We start from the raw sequence: 12,266 nt of genomic DNA on the forward strand, positions 1-12,266 counted from the left end.
TTACTTATTGTGACCAGTACAGAAGCAAGGTCTTTGTGCTTTATTTTATTTTGTTTTATTTAAATGAAAGGAGGAAAACATTAGCAGACAGACAATCTTTTACAAAATAGCAAAAGAACAGTACAGACAATACAGTTACAAACAAAGTGGTAGGAAATTAACAATGTTTGTTGTATTACATATTGATATCTTCAAAGTGGTTCCCCATGAAAGCAGATAGAGACATGCAATACTGATCAATCAAGGACTCACTGACAGTTTTTTTCAGCAAAGAAATAGAAGACAGTAGAACAACTATGTTAACTATCCTGTATATACATACATACAAAATTTCTCCTTTTTTCCCTTCTCTTTTCCCCCATCCCAGTTGCCCTTTACCCTTGAGTGTTTTCCTATCATTTCACAAGGTCTTTGTGCTTTAATTTGAGTGAATTGGGGAACACTTGAAGTTTTGGGCAGAGGGATGACCTGATCCTGCTGACTTACATTTAAGGGGTCTCTTGGGATCCTTTATTTGGAATCAACTGTGGAAGGGCCAGAAGTGGGAAAGGGAAGCCAGGCAACAGGCTATGCAGTGATGGAGCATGATCGGGGCTGGAGCCAGACAGCAGCTGAAATGATGAGAAATTATCAGCTTCCAAATACGACAAGTGAAGTCACCATGATTTCTCTGTCACACTGGATATTGGAGTGAAATAAAGAATGATGCCGAGCTTCTCTACCTGCACAACTGGGATGGTACTGTACCTGTTATTGAGACGGAGAGGGGCCTGGTGGAAAAACAAATTTAGCTTTAGATAGGTTGAGTTTCAGATGTCAGGTAAGCAGTTAGATACAAACCTAATTTCAAAAAGAATAAAGTAAAAATACTAAATAAATCATGTAATCCCATTTAATTATTTTATTTACTGTTATCATAAAAACTTCTTTAAAATACCCTACATGACAAATTATAGCTATCAAAAGCAGTGTGTGGATGATACTATATTTTAATTAGTCAAATGTGATCCTTGAGAATGATAGCTCACTTAATTTACACTTCTGTAGTTACTACTGAGATTAAGATTGTACCATTTTTGAAATGACTCACATCTTTTCCTCATTTCTGTTGAGTTATATTTATATAGTTATCATAGTCCTTCATTTAATATGATAAATGCCCATTTCTCACTGAGAGAGTTTATCATTACTTCTATGTTTTTTCATTTTTCTCAATTGTAAAATCTCTGTACTTTGAAACAAAATCATAAACACTTTTCCAGCTTCGTTGACTTTTCTAATTTGGATCTTTATAAAAATAAATTTTCCCTTAAACCATTTCAAATAGTTACCTATTCACTTTGCAAAATAAATTTTCTATTTTAATGTCTGGTGTGAAGGCCAAGACCAGTGGCCACCGAGGCCTGCGGAGTCACTGTGCGCAGCGGATGGCTTCGCTTTGCGACCCGAGGTGCTGCGGGAGCAGCTGTCACCAGCGGGGCTCTGCGGAGCCTGCGAAGCCTGCGAAGCCTGCGAGAACCACTATGCGCGTCTTGCACGTCCTGCCAGCTTGACCCGAGGACTCAGGGGCCAGTCCTGGAGAGCATGGTTAGAACCAGGAGCCTGCAATGTGGCTCCAGGTAGAGATGACTCTAAGAATTTTGATAAACACCTTTCTCCGGCCTGACCTGCTTTTCCCGTGACTGCTCTGCCCCGGAATCCTTTGCGCCATGTGAAGCTAATGCTTGGTATGCGACACTTGAAGTCGCGTTTGTCCCGGCCTTTCAGCTGAGCAACTCAGCGCCCCAACTCTTCTCTCCCTTAACTGTCCCTTCAGAGAGTTTTGGCTTAGTTTGCCACCTCCATTCTCTTAATTTTATGGTGCATTTATATCTGATCTTACTGCTATTCTGTTCCTATTATTTCCTTTAGATTTACTCTGTTCTTTTATCTTATTCCTTAAACTGTATAAGTAGTGCAAGCTTTCTTCTTTTATGATATAAACATTTATGGTGTACATTTCCTTTCAAATTCTATTTACTTGGATTTGATGTTTTATATGTAATATTTCAAATTTTTTGCCAGATTTAAAATAGTTATTCCACTATTTTCTTTATTGACTTGTGAGTTAAGATGTTTAATTTTTAAAACAAAAATATGAAACAATTTACCTAATTGACAATAATTTCTAATGTAACACATTCTGATCCGAGGATATTGCATGAAACCAAGTTTTTGAAGTTTAGTTTATGAACTATTACATGATCAACTGTCCACATTTAATTTAGTGTTCCTTAATTGCTGTTCAAAACTCTGTTACCATCAGATGGAGTTGTTAATTCTGATTTTTAGACGTCCCCCATAGTTTTCAGTTTGCTTGATCTATCCATTATCAATATATATATACACGTTACAAGCATAGTCGCTGAGGTAAGATTGACCCAATGGGGAAGCAAGCCCCGCAGCAAGTGTGCCTGGAAAGGACAAGGACCCTTCCTGGAAGGGATGGGTCAGGGACGCCCTGGTTTCCTGCCCTGGTGACCGACACTTGTTTAGAGCATCAGTCATTATTGTTTATCCCTGGGTGTAGTCTCTTCATCTTTGTCTTGAGGCCTGGCCTTCCAGGGATGCACATCTACCCACAGTGGTAATGTGTTCTCATCTTCATCACTGACTCCTTTGAGGACCCAGCCCTGTCTGGCTGCCTATAATATTTGTACCTAACTTAGCTCTCTGTAATAATTGTCTCACTCTCTTTGCGATGTTCTCATTTTCTTGCCGTGTCTAATTTGTGGCTACTTTCTTAAGTGCATAAACTTGTAGAAGGATTTTATCTTCTTTGTTAATTAAAACATTTATTATGGGCTAAATCTTTTCATGTGAAATTGTGCTTTTAGTTTTAAACTTTGCCTATCAGCTTCTGGGGCCAAATATTTTCATACTTTACTTCATACTATCCTTTTACTTTCAGTCTTTCTGGCTCATTACATTTTAGAGTATCCCAAGAGTAGTATGTAGTCAAGATGTGTTCAATCCATATGGTTACTTTTTAGTTTTACTGGTGAACTTAACCCATTTAAATTTATTGTAATTATTAATGAATATGAATTTTTTGTTATATTTTATTCTTCTTTCATTTTTTTCTTTTGTTAAACTTCGGATGTTTTTAAAATTTTAGCCGTTTTCTGTCACTGATTTGAAAGTGTTTTGATATTACTTTAATAGATACTTTATTAATTAAAATACACAACCTAAGCAATAAATCCTGAAGTGAATCAATAGCCTCTGGCAGAGGGGCTTTAACTACAGCATATTCTTGGCTCACACACTAGCATTATTTAGCTCTCATTTACTCCTTTGTATTTTTAAGCGTCAGAGGCTGGGTTTGTTTAGGTATATCCACCTGACCATACTCGTCTCTGGTTACTCTTCCAAAGTCTAAAACCTTTCTTTTGATCTTTTTCTTTACTTTGGAATCACATTCTTAAGAATTTCTATTCATGAAACTCTGTTCTTATATGCTAAATTCTCATTGTCCTTGCAAACAATTTGTTGAGAACATAATTTTGTGGTGAGATACTGAGAAACACTTCCCCTGAAATTTGAAGAAATTTTACTATTGTTTCTTATGTTGCAACTGAACGTTTTAGCTGCAAGTTTGGTTATCATTCAAAGCCTCCAGGCAATAATTCATTTCCTCTTAATTTGTCATAAATTCTCTATATTCTTTCATCTGGCTATCAATCTAGTCTTTGTGATGCTGAGGGATTGAACCTAGAACATTTACATAGAGGTACTTCCTCAGCCCTGTTTAATTTTTTTTTGGATTAAGCTAAGGTCTAAATTTCCCAGGCTGAGAATATAGGCATGTATTGTCATGCCTAGTTTTTGATAATAATATTCTAAAAATGGATTTTCTTCCTCATTTTAAAAGTCCAATTTAGAATTTATTTGCATACCCAACTTTAAAAACTTTTGCATTTCAAAAAGTCTGCATTATTTTCAAAGTTATTTCCTGTCTGACTCTTCTCATCTTTCTGATCAAAACTTGGACTCTTCCTTCCACTTCCTGTACCATTGCTTTTTTTATTTCCTATTTCTTTTCCATTTTTCTTCCAAGTAACTGCTTTAGCTCAAATTTTCTATTCATAAAGATCTCTTTTTATTTTTGTCTAGCATACTTTGTATAAAATTATCATATGCATAAAGAAAATGGCACAGAAAATTAATGCATTGCTTAATTAAATCAGAAAGTAATCATCTTTATAATTAGCAGTAGAATGTAAGTGCTTACAGAGTCCCTGCCATCATCGGGTGTAGGACCTAATGAGACCTAATGTTTGTGAAACCCAATGTTCATAGTAGTTTTGAAACCTTTTGAAGTAAATGTACAAAACTTATGAATATAAACCAATAGTCATTTAGATGAGAAAAAAATAATTATGACTGTTAAAAGCTTAACTCCCATGTATCCTGGGGATGACCATGCCATCTGTAATTCCAGTGCTCTGGAGGGACAAGACAGGAGGATCCAAAGTTCAAACTCAGCCTGGGGAACTTAGTGACTTAATGAGACTGTGCCAATACATAGAAAGGTCTGGGAATGTGGGTCATTGTGAAAGCCTTGGGTTCAGCACCAAGTTCTGAAGAAACAATCACACATATATCAAAATCTATAGAGATTGTAATATTTTATTTAACTGCCAGAAGTGTCTATTTATAGTTTTTTCTATCTTCAATATTCAACTATTTCTTTGATCATTTCTTTCATGTAGTAGTTTTTATATGTAATTTTTTATTTTATAATGTAATTTTAATATTACAAAATAATTCAGTCATTGGCATTATTGATTAGAGTATTTTTATTAATAATCAATGGGTTTTATAAAATGTGCAATAGCACCCTGCTATTCTCATTATTTTCAATATTAGTAAGTTTTTGCCTTGAAGACAGGAATTTTAATAAATTATTTCCCGTAAAATAGAAGAAAAAATGTACTTCTGGTGCATTTGCAATTGTTTATGGCACATTATCTAGTATCTTCCTCTCAGAAGACAAACTCTATTTTCATCAAGCATCCAGCTCGACTTCCTTTAAAACGGGTCTCTTGAATGCCCAAAATCTCTCTGGGGGTGTGCACTAAAAAGGGAAGTGTGGCAGAGAGAAATTTGAAGTGAGCTCCTTGTTCATCTTAACCATTACATGTAAAACGTTTTTCTTTTGAATGTTTTGTGCAATTATAAGCCACTAAAAGTGAGCTGCTTCTGTTTTATTCATTTGTAGCTACATACCACCTTCACCCAGCCTCTACCGTCTTTCCTTTCTTCCCAAATATAACTGTTCTCAATCTTAACTTTACTGATTAAAGTTTTTAAATTTTATATGCATGGAATTATATTCTTTTGGTTTGGGCTTCTTTCACTAAACATTGTTACAGCATGATTCACCTATATACCTATCATTTGCACGTACATATCATTTATTAATTTTCTGTATGATATATCATGTGAATAAACAACCTTTTGTGGATGGACAGTTGAGTTAATTTTAGTTAAATACTATTATGAGTTATGCTGGGATGAATATTCCCACTGTATTTTAGTGTACCTGTGCAGGTCTTTCTTTTCTATTAGGTGCACTATGTACCTAATAGCATTTTCAAGTTTAATAGTATGCCAAACGCTTCTCAAAAGTACATGTAAACTATACTTCCATAATGAGTCTATGAGACTACATTACTTCTGATAGCCAACACCAGTCACCTGGAAATGGGTAGTATAATCTCCACTTTTAATTTTCTTGTGTTTAGTAGCCATACCATTTTTTGTGCAGTGCCTATTGAAATCTCTGGGTGATTTCTCTGTTGAACTGTTGACCTTCCACTTATTGACTTGGAGGAAAGACCACCAAGAAAGGCCACAGGAAAAGACCACCAGCAAGAGATACACCCTTGAAGGTACATCCTCCACGACTGGAAGACTTGACTGGAATATTCCTAAATTTAAAATATTTGATCATTATAAGTAATATGATTTGTAAATATATTTTTCACATATTGAATTTGTTTTTTTTTACTTTCCAGTAAATGTGTATTTCTATAGTTCTAGAAAAATCTGTTCAGTTCTTTCCAAATATATTTGGTCAGACTTTGTTTTTCTTCATGTTTAAATTAAGTCTTTTAATTTCCCCAAACATGTAAAAGCACTAATATTTTGTATTTCAGTATATAGATGAATTCTGTTCTCATTCTTGCTTTCTGATTCTCTCTCAGAGTTGCTTTATGTACTTGCATGTAACAGGGCTAGGAAACTGGGGATAGGATTAAATCTTGGCTGAAGTTGTTTCCCTAATGAGAACTGACCTGCTTTCTTCCTACTGAAGTCATACATGTGATAACAATCATGGATAACCTTGATTTCATTTCTTATGAATGTTGTGCCAATTAAATCTTAGCTATCAATTTGACTGGAATAGAAACTCCTGGAAAGTTGACCGGATCATCAGAATGCTGCACTCATCAGTGGATTAATCCATAAATATTCCTAGCTGAGTGTGGTCTTAGGAGGTCACACCCAGTTGGAGGAGGTAAGTCATGGAGGATCTGATCTGCCTTTGAAAGGTGCATCTCTTCTTGCTGGTCTTTTCCTGTGCTCTGCTTTTCAGCCACCATGAAAGCAAACAGCTTCACCCCATCGTGTCTTTCCACCATGATGCTCCAACCTTGGAGCCAGCTGACCATGGACTGAAATCCCTGAAGCTGTGAGTAAAATAAAACATTTCTTCCATTAAATTGCATATATCAGACATTTTGTCCTGGCAAAGGGAATTTGAACAACACAAATGGTATGCTACGGTGGAGTACTTAATTTGTTCAATAAAAGGACACTCTGATAAGTTTAAATAAGAATGTAGCACGGTCAGATATCTGATGCTAAAGAGAGAGAGCAGAAGGGGCATTAGGCAACAGAGAGACAAAAGAAGAGAGAAGAGCAAGAAAAAGAAGTATGATGAGTGAAAAATGGTTTTAGCAATCTGGAAGTAACACAGAGAGCCAGAGAGAGAGATTGAGAGGAACATAAGAGGCCCAAAGGAAGTAGAAGGGGAGAGAAGAGAGGACAGGAGAGGAGGAAGGAAAGGGAAAAGCATAAAAATGACTAGGACAAGCAGGTGGAAGTGGGAGGTAAGTCAGGGTACTATTGCAGGCATCTTAGTTAGAATTAAGCTCTACAGGTGCAATAATGGCGGAAAGAAAAGAAGCAATGTTTTCATAGAGACAAAGAGTGGTTACAGTCAACATCAATATAAGTAGAAATAAAAAGAATTAAAAAACATGATCAGTGAAAGACTCATCTTTGTAGAGGTACTTTTATTCACTGCTTGTAGAAATATAAATCAGCCACTCTACTGGTAGGAAATTTGGGAAAGGATACAAGAAACTATAAAAATAAAAACACCTAGACTATCTTTTGCCAGCAGTTCTGTCCTTAGAAAGAACAAAGGAAGAACTTATATAAGCATGTAAAAATGTAGTACAAAAGCTTCTCTCCACTTCTACTGAGGTAACAAATTAGAACCAATCTAAATGTATATTTAACAAACTATAATAGATTTGTCAAAAGGAAGATATAAATTCACATGTTTAAACATAGAAAAGATCACAATCTATTGTTAACCAATGAAAAAGGTGATAGGATAGTACTTAAAATATTATATTATTAAAGTAACATGCATGCATATATACAGACAGAAAATATCTGAAATTATATACCTATATCTGTAGCTTCAGCAGTACTTTCACCTCTATTGGAGAGATACTTAGGTCAAGAAGACACATTAACTTGGTTTAGTTTCTTTCTTTTAAAAAGAAAAGACAGAAAAAGATAATCTTTCTCTGCACGTCAGAACACAAGATCTACCTGAGTCTTAAACTTTCCAGCCTTCAGAATTGTGAAAAAAAAAAAAATTGATGTTTTACCCTGTTAAGAATGGCTAATATCAAATGGACTAAAAATGATAAAAACCGGTAGTATGGAGAGAAAAGGGAACTTTGCACACTTTTGATGGGAATATAAGTTAGTACAGGCATTATGGAGAGTAGTCTAGAAATCCCTCTCAAAACTCAAGCTGGAAGCACCATGTGACCCAGCAATCCCACGACAGGCTCCACATCTAAAGGAAGTGGAATTGGTGTGCCAGGAAACGTCTACACTCTGGTGAACACTGCAGCACTACCCATGGAAGCCAACGAAAGGGAACAACCTAAGCATGCATTAGCTGACGAGCGGATAAAGAAAGTGTGCTGCATACACACAACTGAACACCACCCGGCATAAAGCAGCACGAAAGCCCCTCATTTCTGACAACATGGATGCAACGGGACATTACTGCATTATGTCAACTGAAGCAGGACAAGCAAGAAAGACGCTTCCTGCAGGATACCACCTAGGAACAGTCAGTCAATCTCCTGTGAGTGGAGAGTAGGGTAGTGGTTCCAGAGGCTGTGCAGAGCTGGGGGAGCAAAGGGGAATTGCTGGTCAGTGGGTCCCGAGTTACCACTAGCTGGAGCAAGGAACTCCAGTGCTCTTTGGGCTAGCACGGTGATTACAGACAGCACTCGTGTACTAAGCACTTCAAAAAGCTAGAAGAAAGAAATTTCAAAGTTTTCAACATAAAGGAACAGTAAATGTAACTTGCTATAAACATTGTGGAATACTTACATGCATTGAGTATTACTTGGTGCTCCATTCATATGGACAGCTTTTATGTTGTTCAAGCCCCCAACCGTGGTATTCACTTGTAATACCTAAAATTGACTAAGGCAGTGTGGTGTTTGGCCTCAGTAGATTAACCAATGTATAAAACTTCACTCAGGAAACACTCCCTGAACAAATTCTACCTCTTCTCCGTGCCTCCAAGAAAGAACAGAATAGACAAAACTAAATTTCTAGGTAAAAGCTTAAATGAATCTGATTCTTCTTACGGGCTGGCCCTGACCTTGCAGACTTGTGCAGTATCCAGAAGCATGGCCCAACTCAGTGATACCACATCTGGGGGGTTTCCTATTGATTTATTTAGGTTCTGGGGATGGGGATCATGCTAGGCAGATATTCGCCTTGCACATGGTGGACATGTATTCTACCACTGAGCTACACCCTCAGCCCCTTTTGACTTTTATCCTCAGATAGGGCCTTGTGAGTTGCCCATGCTGGCTTTGAACTTGTGAACTCTGTGTGAAGGATTCCAAATAGCTAAAAAGTAATCATTTTCTCTGTATAAAATGCTTCATTGTTTATATTCATTACCGCTTTTTCCAGCTGGGCATTAGCGTAACTTCTCCCATCAGCAGTGCCGGGCAATGCTGCCTGCATTAACTGCACTTCACTTCTCATCTGCGTGTTCTTCGGTGGACAGAGTCAGAGAACAGCGCAACACACAGCTTAGCTTTTGCCTTTGGTCTTTCCTTGCTTTAAAGCCCAGTTAAGCCACAGTGCTGTTTTAAGTACTGCTCATTCTGGTTTATGTATTTTTGAAACCTCTGCCTGGGTGCTATGTGACAGAATGCTGAACACTCAAGTTTGGCTGCAGTCTCTTTAGGAAATGACACTGAATTGTTCTCTGCTTATGTCATGTGCACAGGCTCTCTGACCAATTCTGAGTTCTTTCTTGGGTCACAACTCCTCCCTGCCATCAGAATCTGTATTTGGAGTCTCTAACCCAACAGTCGTCTCTGAAAAACAAAGCAAACCCGAGCACACTGTCCCTTGGGGCTCCTGTCTGAGGAAAGCGGTCCCCTGGTGTCCTTTCCACGAGCCCCTTGGAGCTAAGCCTTCTGCTGGGGACAGATGAGTCACTTTCATCCGAACCTCACCTTTCAACTTCCTTTTTCTTTTCTTGCTTATGTCTGCGGCCTCTGGAAATAGGAGTCCAAGGGAAAAAAAGCAAATGCTCTGGACTTTTCTTCCTAAGAAGGACTTGGCTCTTACATTTCCTCTGTCTCTGCAGAAGACATGAAGCCTCATGTTCTTTCCATGTAGCTCCTTCTCCCCAGGGCTCTTTTATTCCAAAGCAAAGCAATGAATTTATGGTCACGTGATTCTGATGCAGGAATTCAACTTTTACAGTGGAAATTTTCCTGCTTGATATTTTGACTAGGCATACCTTATTCATAAATATTGTTAATTATCTTCCAAATAATTACTGTTACTGACATTTTTATGTGGCTAGTGCTAAGTCTTTTACATAGCTATGTAAGAAATCTACACTTATTAAATGATAGCTACCCTTCATTTTAGTAAACATTGTGTTTTATGAATCATGTAGCAGACATTCAATAAAACACGTTTCAGACGGCACCATTATATCAGAGACCTTGGTTCAATTCTGTGTCTGCCAAGTGGTATGTAGGACCTTATGTACACTATTAAACATTGTTTCACCCACCAAGTGTTTAAAAATTATATACCATTAATTTATTTAAATTTAAAAATTATGTATTGAAATTATAAATTTCAAGAAACTAAGCTACGTTATTAATCAAAAGGAATGATATCTAACTCACAGAGTTACCCGAAGAGAAATGAGATTATGCATGGAAAGCACTCAGTTTAGAGCCTGGAATGCACTGGTAGTAGATAAATTGTTTTACCCATCTATCAGCAGTTACCAGGCCATTACGTTCCGAGGCCTGAGCCAGTAACTCATTCGTCATGTGTTACCATATTTTATAACCATTTCTGACATTACACTGCCTGGAATAAAAATAATAAACAGAAGCTATGATAAAATAAAAATCATAGATATGTACTCAGTCGGTTGAAAGCATTTCCTACTAAGATTTTTCTGCTTTACTTCTAAACGTAGGGGAAAATCGTTATTGCATCTAGGAAATAAGTGATTAACCACAAGCATGATTCTCTCTTTTCAGATAAAGTTCAAAAGCCAGAGGTCCTCCAGCCAGGAGACAGTCATTGGCTGTTTCCTTAACGTGCTAATATTCTAAGAACACAGCAAAAGTATAAAGCTTAGGAAATTTGGGGAAAGTATCTAGAAAAGTAACTCATTCTGAGTTATACTGACTTAGCCAGCTCAAGTCTGTCAAAAAACAAAGTTAAGAAGCGGTACTATTATTTTTCGGCGCCCTGCATGCACCTACCAAGGTCCGGTCCAAAGCCTGAAGCTGCTCTTCGCACTTCCGCGTCTCCCCGTGCCTGGCACACCGACCGCCTGCTCCACAGCCGGCTCCAGAAACCCACCGTGCGTGCACCGCAGGCCCTCTGGCTCCGGCCGGCGCACCCCAGGGGTCTGTCCAAATCTCGCTCATCCCTCAAACCTTCGCCCAGGGCCTGCAGCCTCTTCTGTCAGATTTCTCCTTATGAATGCCATTTTCTGTATTTCTATAGCACTTAGGTCTTTAATAGCATTTTCTTCAGTCTCTTTTTCTTAAAATCATATTTTAATAACATTGAGGATTGAGCCACCTCATGTTGCCTCTCTAGTACAAGAACCTGAAAGAGTGAATGCCGTCTGGAGAGTGTAATAGATACTGTGAAGGAGAAACAGTCAGTGCTTACAATCTTCTTTTTTCTTGACCAATTTTACACGCTTGAACTTTGTAATTAGAAAGTCTGATCTGAAAACAGTATGCAGTATAAGACCCATTACTGAACTCCTATCATTTTGTATGGTGACACTCTGCATCATTAACAATGTTTTTTTTTAAATTGTTTTTATTGTTTTTTACTTGTTATTGTCTTTGGTTTTTTGATCAGTCTTACATTCTTATGCTTAATGGACTGAGCAACTTCGTTGAAGATAACAATATGTAATTTGGCAACCATTTTAAAATTCTATCATTTTGTCTTGAGGTCATGTATCATTTTTTGTCGTTTTTGTGTTGTTTTGATTTTGTCTTCATTGTTGTTTTGTCAGTTTTTTAGTTTTTAAAATAAAAAAAAATCTTTTCAAAAGAAAAAAAAAGAAACTGCTCAAATAGGAAAGAATAACTGGGATGAAGGAAAAGAGAAAAGCAAAGAAGGAGGGAAGGGAAAAAAATAGGTATATTTAAATACACAGGATGGCTAGGGTAATTGTACTACTAATTACTATTGGTTTGTTGAAAGGAACAGTGTGTGTGTAACTGATCAATAGTGCACGCTGGTATCTGTTTATCAGAGTAACTGCTTGAAGCTGTCTTGTTTGTGCCTTTGCTTTTGTTACTTTGTTTTTCATATTTTCTCTTTAAAATTAAAAGAAAAAATATATGCACATACAAGGATGGTTGAGATCA

The sequence above is a fragment of the Chinchilla lanigera genome, unplaced genomic scaffold, assembly GCF_000276665.1.
Source record: "Chinchilla lanigera isolate Chin_1 unplaced genomic scaffold, ChiLan1.0 scaffold00010, whole genome shotgun sequence".
Taxonomy (NCBI): Eukaryota; Metazoa; Chordata; class Mammalia; order Rodentia; family Chinchillidae; genus Chinchilla; species Chinchilla lanigera.